Source organism: Octodon degus, unplaced genomic scaffold, assembly GCF_000260255.1.
Source record: "Octodon degus isolate 3935 unplaced genomic scaffold, OctDeg1.0 scaffold00118, whole genome shotgun sequence".
In the NCBI taxonomy this organism is placed as follows: domain Eukaryota; kingdom Metazoa; phylum Chordata; class Mammalia; order Rodentia; family Octodontidae; genus Octodon; species Octodon degus.
This window is the reverse complement of record NW_004524694.1, coordinates 6,784,432-6,794,913: the sequence shown is the minus strand read 5'-3', so window position 1 is coordinate 6,794,913 and position 10,482 is coordinate 6,784,432. Positions and strand designations below refer to the sequence as shown.

General features: G+C 38.9%; 1 protein-coding gene across 1 annotated transcript in view; it reads left to right on the top strand.

The window, feature by feature from the left end:
- The window catches only part of Csmd3 (CUB and Sushi multiple domains 3), a 1,279,636-nt gene that overhangs the window by 1,224,435 nt on the left and 44,719 nt on the right, over window positions 1-10,482 (top strand). The window lies entirely within an intron of this gene.

Genomic DNA, 10,482 nt, shown 5'->3' with positions numbered 1-10,482 from the left:
TTTTTGTGGAACCAGGGATTGAACTCAGGACCTTGCACTTGCCAGGGAAGCACTTGTTCTACTGAGCCATCTCCCCGGCCCCTCTACTGCCATATTGAGCAGTAGAAGGACTACCATGGACTGTGGAGGCAAGAGCCTTTGAGTTCCCAAGTGGTTAAACCTGGTGCCCTGAATGAGCAGTACTCTTCGGGGCTCCCTTCCAAGCAAAGCCATTCAAAGGAGTTTACTGTTTTATTCCCTTGAGCCTGTGATAGATGGCAGACAAACTCTGGAGACATCCTTTAGCTGCCCTTTCTATGTGGCACATCACACTTGGCATCTTTCTTATGGGCACTAGAGGAGAGACCATGTAATCCCTGGCTTCACTATTAACCAGTACTTTTCTTCTAGCCTCTCTGTAAAATTTTCAAATCCTCTAGAAGTTCTTTTGGCTCTGGATTCCCACTGTGGTTGTGGTTAAAAGCATCCAGCAACATCCATGCCAAAGCCTGGACATTTGCTCCTTTGAAATTTCCTCCATCTGATTAATTGTTTTACTACCTTTAAAATCTGCCTCTATAATTAAGATATGGGCAAAAGGTAGCCAAGTTCCTTTCCAGACTATAGCACAAGGGATCTCTGGTTCAACTTCCAAAAATGTTCATTTCCTTCCAAAATTTTGTAAACTTCATCTTTAACATCTGCATTTTTATCAGTATTCTGGTATTCTGAGGTAAGATCAGGTTTTCCCCATCAAATTCTGCTTAGAGTATTCTAGGGCTTCTTTCTCTGTACCTCTAAATCTTTCAAACTCTTTCCACAAACCATTTCTAAAGACTTTTGTGCTACCTAGATATGAGGTATAGTCACCTCAATAACCATTTCCCAGTACCAATTTTCTGTATTAGTTAGCACTCTTGTGGTTAGGATCAAATTTCCAGCACATGCAACTTACATAGGGAGAGGTTTATGGTTTTGGGTGGGGGTTAGTCCATGGTTAGTGAACTCCTAGGCAGAAACACAGGGTAGAGGGTTCTTGCAGGGGAAAGCTTTTACCTCATTATAGTCAGCAAGCAAGAGAAAGAACAAGAGAAAGAAAGAAAGACACAGACATTCAGTCAGACAGACAGACAGACAGACAGACAGACAGACAGACAGAAAGACAGAAAGAAAGAAAGAAAGAAAGAAAGAAAGAAAGAAAGAAAGGAAGAAAGAGGAAAGAAAACAAGGAACACATCCTTCCTGGTCATGTCCCAGTATCTTAACTCCTGCAACCAAACCCCACTTTCTAAAATCTCCATCAGCAATGAATTCATAAATGGATTAATTCACTGATGAATATAGTGCTTTTGTGATTCAGTAACTTTCCAGAAGCATTAGAACAGATGAGAATTTTGGAAGACATTTTAAATCTAAAAAATAATAACATTATTGATGAACAATTATAGACAGTCCTGGTACGTGATTTGTTATGTTACTTCCATTAGGCGATAGGTGGTTTACTGTATTAAATTTGTAAAGCTATGCAAATTCATGTGTGTGTGTGTGGAATAAAACAGTATTTAGGACTGGAGGTGTAGTGCATTGGTAGAGTGCATACTTTATATTCATAAAGCTCAGGGTTGGATCACCAGCACAGAAAAGCAACAGTAATCTGTATTAGATAATTGTGGCTGCTTATTTTTTAAGGTAGAGCTGCACAATGTCAGTGCAGGTCTATTGTTTGTAAAGAATGTTCTACTAGAGAAAGGCAATGTTGAGAGTGAGGAAAGTTTCTGTGCCGGGGCCAGGAAGTACTGAGAGCTGCCCCCACCTTGGGCGGTTCCTCTACAAGCTCTTGGGTACTTTGCGGATTACCTCAGGAGGTCCTTGCCTACCTGCTACAGAGCTTTCTCGTGCAGTGTTCTCTTATTTACCCTGTCCCATACACTTTATCTATGTGTTTCTCTCCTGAGTTATCACTGTCTTCTCTACTCGGGGAGTCTGCTCGCTTCTCCCTGGCTTCCTGTACCTTGTGCCCCACATCGAAAAGCTCCTGAAGGCAGTGAAAAGGGGCAGGCATTGTGCTCTTGCAATTTGTTTCCATCATTCCAGAATTGCTGAGGTTGGCTGATTGATGCTATGGGTTAAAAATCTGTTTCTTGCATCCTGGTTCCTATTTTGTCTTGTTCTGATTTTGGTTGTTTTCTCATTACAGAATTCTGAACTAAAACAAAGTCCTCCTACTAGGTCAGAGAATAAGTCAGTTTTATAACTCAAAACAATTTATCAATTAGCAGATATGTACTAATGTTTACATGCTACACTATCAGACCTGAGCCTTTAACTCTTACCCTACTCAGTGTGACGGCCACCTCTATAATCCCAGCACTCAGGAGGCTGAGGCAGGAGGATCACTGTGAGTTCAAGGTCATCCTGGGCTACAAAGTGAGTCCAAGCCCAGCCTGTAGGGCACCATGAAACTGTGTCTCAAAAAAAAAAAACTAATCAACCTTTATATATTAGCTCAAATGATGTATTGATAATATGTGATCTCAGGACCCTTCCTCATATCCTTTGCCCATAATTTGTCTCTCTGTACTGTATAACTTTTTATGGCAAACACCTATGCCTCTAAACTGTAACATTTAAGGAGCTTGTGTATGTCTGTTTAATCTAATGGACTGACCCATTAGGAAGGTGCAAAGTGAATATTTGTTACTGATAGAAATACAGAAATAACACTTTTGTTATCAGATTTGATGAGTCATCCCTCTAATTCCACTTCAATTACTTACAGGTAGTGCATACAATTTTAAACATGACATAGCACTTAGGTTCTGGTAGGTACTATGTTTCCAATCTATCCTTATTGAGTAGAGTTAAATAATATGTTCTGAGTAAAAGAGACAATGACTAATGATATTGTTTATTCATGGCGAACCACCTCCTTTATTTAAAGTTGTTTTCTAATTTCAATAAAAATAAGTAAATATCCCATTTCCTGTAATTGAAAATGACCTTGACATTTTCATTAAATGACCTTCGTTTTTCTCTGAGAATTTTTAATCAAGTTAAAAATTATTAGCTCAAAGCACAGTAGTTACAAACACTATATCAAAAATTAAAATAATCCATTGCTTTGCCAGTTCTTTGAAGAGAAATATTGTATTGAAAATGTAATTCAGGCAGTACCTTTTCAATGATGAATCACTATTATATAAAAGTCAGGAATTTATATATTTCTTTTTTAATGGGAAAAGAGAAATAAAAATAAATCTAACACCCTAATAACACCTCAAATCATAACAATTTTTAGCAAAAACAAAACAATTTTTTTAAAAAATAGCACAACAAATATATGTACCAAAAAGTAGAAACCTTCTTGTGGAAATTAAAATAGTCTACATTCCTGTAATTTAGAAATCTTCCATACTGATAGAAATTATATGGGGAGGACTGCACTGAAGTCAATTCAGTACTTCAGATTTCTTCTCATTAATTTGCATAAAAAGTTATTTAGTCTTACAAATTTGAAGTCTGTCCTAAAGACACATTGCATAACTCAGAAAACAGAAGTATGTAAGTATTAAAAGATAATTTTGAATCCTTGAGAAGCCCAATGCTAAACAGTAAGTTTTACCATATCAATGGGTTAAATTTTCCTTTCAAATTAAGTATTTTTCATGGATGCCAAAAATATTAAGCGTAAGAAAAATGCATGCTGTTTGATTGTTTGTTAGTTTTTTGTGCCCACTCTTGCTACAGAGCTTGACCTCGTAATGGTTCTCCTGCTTTTAGCCTCTCCAGCACTGGGATTACAGGCATGTGCCACCATGCCTGGACTCAGTCACCAGCTCAGCACATGTGGGGGACGGGCTGGTGTGGCATGTGGTGCTGGGGATCCAACCCTGGTCCCTGTGCTTGTCTAAGCAGGCACTTAATCCATCGAGCGATCTGGCCAGCCCCCAAAAATGCATGTTTTAATTAAATTCTTGTTTAAACATATTTAAGCCATAGCACCAAATCAAAACTTTCTCTTTTCTTTCTATTCTAATTGTTACTGTTTCTACTTCTAACTAGTAATATCTGCCAGTGTTTATGACTTGTTAAGATGTACTTATTAAAAGAAATCTAAAGAGGGTTGTGGGAATATAGTTCTTATGAATGCAATCAATACAATATTTGCACAGAAGCTAACACCCTTAGACACTTTGCCAAGAGATAAAATTGAGAGTTCCGTGGTTAAGTTTTCTAATGGCTAACACTGGCAGATGATGTGGCATAGCCGTCCCAGGCGTTGTGTCCCTGAGAATTTACTAGGATCATTTGTAAATATGTCTTTTCATTGCCTGGTTTCCTAGCACCACAAACACACACACACACACACACACACACACACACACACATTCCTGTTTTATTTTTTAAAGCATATGGATATGTTAGCTGTGATTTACTGTGTCCATATGAATGGATTTAGAAGTGTCTCTAAACTTTCCTTTTTTTGTTTTTTGTTTTGTTTTGTTTTTGTTTGTTTTTTTTGTATTTTAGGGAAAGGTCTGCAGGGTGTTCAGGGTCTCACTACTAGATCGGACTCATATTGATCCACCTGTTTACACCCTCCCAATATCTGGGATTACAGGTGCGCACCACCACACCCAGTCTCAATCACTGTCTCAGTGAGCCCTGGGGGTGGGGCCAACATGGCAGGCCTGGGGATCAAACTCCTGGCCCCTGTGCCTGCTTGCAGGAGCTTTTATCTGCTGAGCTATTTGACAGCCCTTGAACTATCTTTTAAATCAATCTTTTTCTTAAAGTATAGCATGGAAAATTTATGTCAGAAATCTTCCTCTTCCCACACCCATTCTACCACTCCAGTCAGGTTCTGTTAAATATACCACTAGCACTGAAGTAAAAGCTGCCACAAAAGCTAGCTTTCTTTGGTCAGGTAAAGGTTATATAATTAATGAGTTTACACATTCAGATGTCTTGCACAAGTTAGTAGAAGTATTGTAAATGTTAAATAGCATGAATGTCACTAAACCTGGGAGGAATAAATACTGGCTACGATATCACTTAGCTCAAAGCAGCATGTTGATATTAATATCTGGCGCAGTTGTTTCCCAGTGTTCAGACTGAGAGACGGGATCTATATCCAAGCACAAGTAAGAGCCCATTCAAAAATAAATTTTGTCAACTCAGAAATACCTAGAGAACACGGCTGCAGAAGTGTCAGCGGCACCTGTCTTCATATTCCAGGCAGGGCTGCTTCCAGCGTGAAAAGCCCACTGCACAACCCCTGGGAGATCACGGATTGCCAGTGGGATAGGAATTAATTTTCAGAAATGTCCTCATTGTTTTTTCTCAATTGCTTCCAGAAAACCACTGTGGGCAGTCTCTTCCTGGCTCTTAGTCAGAAGCCTGAGAAATCTCGAAGAATTTTTTCTTGTATGACACAGGATCAGAGACAGGGCTGGCCTCGTACAAGAGGGCTGGGAAATAGCCAGTCACAAAGCTAAGTGAAGCACAGCGAAAATGAATCTAAATCTCCTCCTGGAGGGACGCCTTAGATCCTTGAAGTCTACTATCTCTTCGCTGGAACAGAACCCGCAGTACCTGACTTAAAGGAAGGGTGGTTGACTTTGGCTCACAGATTTTAGAGGACTCAGTCCATAGCTTACTGGCTATGAGTCACATGGTCCCAGATGTTAGTTGTGTCAAAGTTAAGGTTCAGTATCCTGCCTTCTTGGGACCTAAATGGAATAAAATTCTTGGTGTAAGTTGTTTCCAGGGATTATAAATTCAGCATTATTGTGAGACGAATGGCTTGTCCACTTCTCTGGAATTTTGCTCTGCGGCAGTAGAGCTCTCTCCTGATCCTGAAGCTAAAAGTGCACAAAGCACTTGTGTAAAAGCTGCCTCTATTATCAAATCTACCACGTCATTGTCTGAAAGAACAGGGAATGAAATAATTCAAGCACAGCTTAATTTATAAGGGTTTCGTTACGTCAGTTTCATTAATAAGATCTCAATGAGGCAATATTACATACATCATTAAAATAACTTATGTGGATCTGTGCATAGTGACATGCAAAAATACCTATTAGATATTCAGTTAAAATGAACCATTTATAAAAAGTGTGCAAGATAGCCTCTTCTTTTTTAAAAAAAAAAAACCTGCAAATTTATAACGCCGACGATATAAAGTTAAAGGGGAAAGTTTTGAAGTGGCAAAGACTGCCAAGGATTATCACCATTAGGTTTCATTTTTGTTGTAGAGGTTAGATACTTAGATTTATCACCAATAGTGCTAAATGTGTATCAGCTTTATAAGAGCGTAATGAGAAACCTAAAACACAGAATTCAAAACTTTATAAGAATTTATGCATTTTTGAGACTTAGAGCTGATAATTTAGCCCCTTCACGTCCTCATTACTGTCTTTATTCTTCAAACAAATATTGAGTCTTTCATCATGAGTCACCCACTAGACCGGGCTCTGGGAATAGAACGGCACAGAAAGGAGACAATCTACGTCTTTGTGGAATCTACTGCCGTCTCTCGGCTTGTGTGATGTATATTTAGGATTCTGTGGTGTTCTTAAAATGTTTTCCAGAAATAAACCATAGAACCCTTAACAAACACTGACATGTCCAATTTTTAGGGGGAAGCCCTAAAGAACTATCGTTCTAAGGTATCACCAGCAAAGCCCCAAAGCCTCCTTTGCTTGCTGAGAATGAGCTGTAGTGAATGAACTGATTTGCACAGCAGGTGCTGTTTACAAAGACTGTTGCTAGGGGAGACCGCCATTTGACTGGCCTTGGCTTCATTAGGAAGCCACAAAAACACACCCTGCTAGAGCTGTGCTTGTCAGACTTTTCATTCAGGGTCCTGCCATGATACGCTCTTTCGTAGGGAGTGTGTAAAATAAGCCCTCTGTCCTCCCTTTGGGTGGCTGAGTCTCAGCTCGCCCGCCCTCTGAACTGGCTGTCTGCGCCTTCCAGCCAAGATTCTAATTCAGTCTGTAAAGCACTGTCCAGAAAGTAACACTTTGGAGATGTTCCTGTCCATTTCTCCTTCCTAATTAGGAATAAAGATTAAAATACAGACTATCTTAAAGAAAAGTAATGCAAAACAAAACAAAGTTTTATAACCATGCTTGCGTGGTTAGAAATTTTGAAATTGCAAGTGAAATACCATTTTTAGCAATAAACAGAATTAGTGGATTTCCTACCAAATTCAGCTGTATATTTGAAAAAGACTTTCCCTCTCCAAAGTCAAAGGAAGAGAAGGCTGCTTATATGACAAAATTCTTAATAGAAGTCAGACAAAACAACCCAATGAGGTTCAGTTCATCAGTTTTCTTGAGGCCTCTAGAAATATAAGTTAGAATGTCTGAATTTTTTTCTTTGATTTAAATGTCATAATCTTAAACTTCTAGGGCTCAGCAGATTAGAATACTATGGAAGAAATTTGCCATTCATAAAACTTAGTAGAAAAAAAAAAGACAACCGATTTGAAACACTATTCAAGCCTTTTCATGGCTCAATCCATTCTGAGTGAATTCAAGATGAAGCTTGGGAGTGAGAAGGAGAAAACCAGGTTTACTTGATAAAATTACCCCATTAATAATAAAAGTAATCTGTAGCCTAAAACACAAGTATGCTGCTTTTTATTTTCAGAAAAAAAAAAAAAAACTTGTGTTTTTATTTTTCTCAGTCACCTGAAAACTTTTAGCCAACATATGGCTCAGATCATGATGAAACCTTGTGTCTCCTCGTCAATTAACACATTTATGGCTTATTTATAATTTTGGTAACATTTTATCTTAAAGTTGTATGCTGCCTTATTTGTATCTGCTAAGCTATCTCCAGCCACTTTGAAAGCTTTTCTGTGGCATCAGAAATAACAGTTTTATTGCACACGGAGTACACTGCAGGTCCAAGGCCAGTGCAGCCAAGAGTTCTGTTTTGGAGCTGGAGAGATAGCTCAGTGGACTAATTGCCTGCTCAGGCAAGTGCAGGGACCAGACTGCGGCTCACTCCTGGGCCCCACATGCCATGCTGGCCCCACCCTGGGGCAAGCTGAGCCAGCCACTGAGACCAGGCATGTGGTGCACGCCTGTAATCCAGCACTGGAGAGGCTGGAAGCAGGAGCATACTATGAGTTTGAGCTATGTAGTGAGACCCTGTACTGAATATATAAAAAAAATGTTCTGTACTTAGAATGATCCTGTGCTTAGCATTAATGCTAGCCAATGGCCTTGCTAAATTCTTATCAGCTTTACCTGTGCATTCGTATGTTGTAACTGAAATCTACTGGGAATTGGTACAGGTATTGTGGGTTTGGGTTCTCCAGTCCTGAGCATTCTGATTCTCATAACTATCAGGTTGCATCAGAAGCTTTCCACCTGCACAGCCTGATGGCCTCAGTACTGCCTCACCTCTCCATTCCCCTCCTGCGCAGGGACCCTGGTCCTCTCCAACAGCAGTGGCTTGTGTCACTGGTGGAGAAGGTTCCCACTGCACTGCTGCTGTATTTCCCTTGTGGGAGCTGAGTTCCAGTGCAAAGGGTCAGAAATGATATCTCCTGGGAGTTGTGGGGTACAGCACAGCAGTAGCTGTGCATGGTCTATGCTGAATCCCCAGGGAGAATCCCCATCTGTCTCCCCTTCAGAGCACAAGTGTCATAGAAGAGGCCACCATTTCTTCTTTACATTTGTTTTTCTTCCCGGATAATGGAAATAAGAAATTGATTTATCCACCACCGACCATGACATTTAAATCTGCAGTGAGCCCACAGTCCAGATATACTATCCTGTATTTGATAAACTCCTGTATTGAATAAAATATTCTTCTTGGACTTAGCATTATTTTAATGAAAAGGTGTTATAATACCCAAAAGAATGGAAAACATTCTGTCAACCCATGAAACCTGATCAATTAAAGATGTCAGTAGCCACATATATAAATAAAGACTTCAAATATTGTGTTAGAAATGTGATTGTATGTGATGATTTCTTGGTAGTCATGTACTGGAAGGTATAGCCGCAGAGTTCTTCCAACACAATGGCATATTAACCCAGTCTTTCAGAGTCTAAATGCCAACTTCTGAACCATATGTATAGAATTTTTAATGATCATACCTGATCAAAATCAAGAGCTAGAGTGTGAGGTTGAAATGCGCCTGTGTTCCCTGACACGGTAGCTAATTCCCCTACTTATGTATTAAGGATGCCATATGCTCACTGCTCCTCTGCATTACATATGTGACACCTAACCATCTGCTCCTCTCATCCAATCCTGACAGTCATCAGTTGTGGAGACCCAGGGACACCTGCCAACGGACTGAGGTATGGGGATGACTATGTGGTTGGACAAAATGTTTCCTACATGTGCCAGCCGGGCTACACCATGGAGCTGAACGGCTCCAGAAGCAGAACCTGCACTACCAATGGCACGTGGAGTGGAGTGATGCCGACATGCAGAGGTAGGGTAGTCACTGCTCGGTGCAAGCCCCTTCTATTTCTAAAACTTTGTGTCATTTTGAAGTACCTCAAATAGACAGTTTTTATGATCTCATGGTATTTTTCTCATCCTGAAAAATGACTTGATAGTTTTTTTTAAAAATAAACTTTTAATATACGTGACTTAAAAATGATATTTTGACAAAAACATTCTATCTTATTGTGAGTATTAACAATGAGCTTTAATGCAACAGAGAGAACAAAGCATAATGGATTCTAATATGTAATTGTCACTGTTTCTTTTATTGATGGGTGAAAGCCTAAAAGAGAATATAAACTTAATGAATTCTAAGTCAAATTTCTTGAGCGACTTAGATCGTGTCACTCAAGCATGAGGAAAAAAAAGCTTTCTCAAATCTGAAAAATATCAGCGTGATTTATAGAACTGTAGTTTTTCTCAAGCAAAAGGAAAACTTGCTACTTAACATAAACTCTAGTATTGTTCTTTTAGTCAATATAGTAGCGTCCCTATTTGAAACTGTGTTATCCCACTTGATATAATTTCATAGTTTTACCTACTTTTATGGTTAATTATAGAATGTAAGAAATATATCAATTGATATATATGAACTCAGGCCCTTGTGCTTGCCAGGGAAGCACTTATTCCACTAAGCTATCTCCCTGACCCCTGATATTTTTATAATAATTTTAATTTTTATTAATTGAGATTTCTCATTCACATGTGTTTTTAAATGTCTGTGGATTGAGTTTAATGTCTCCGTGATGCCTTATAATCTAAAATAGCTTATACTTTATGGATTATACAGTTTCAGAAATGTATCACTACACATATATGGTTAACATATCCAGACATATGAATACACATTTTTTATTTCAGAAGTCTTTTTATTCATTCATTAACTTATACCAGTTTAAATATAAAAGAACACCAAAAAGTTACTCTTACAGTTTCACATGCTAAAATGGTTTCTCATCTTTTGACTTTTAAGTGTTAGCCCTCCTTTTTCATTACTCTCTTCTCCCTCATCCAACCTACCTT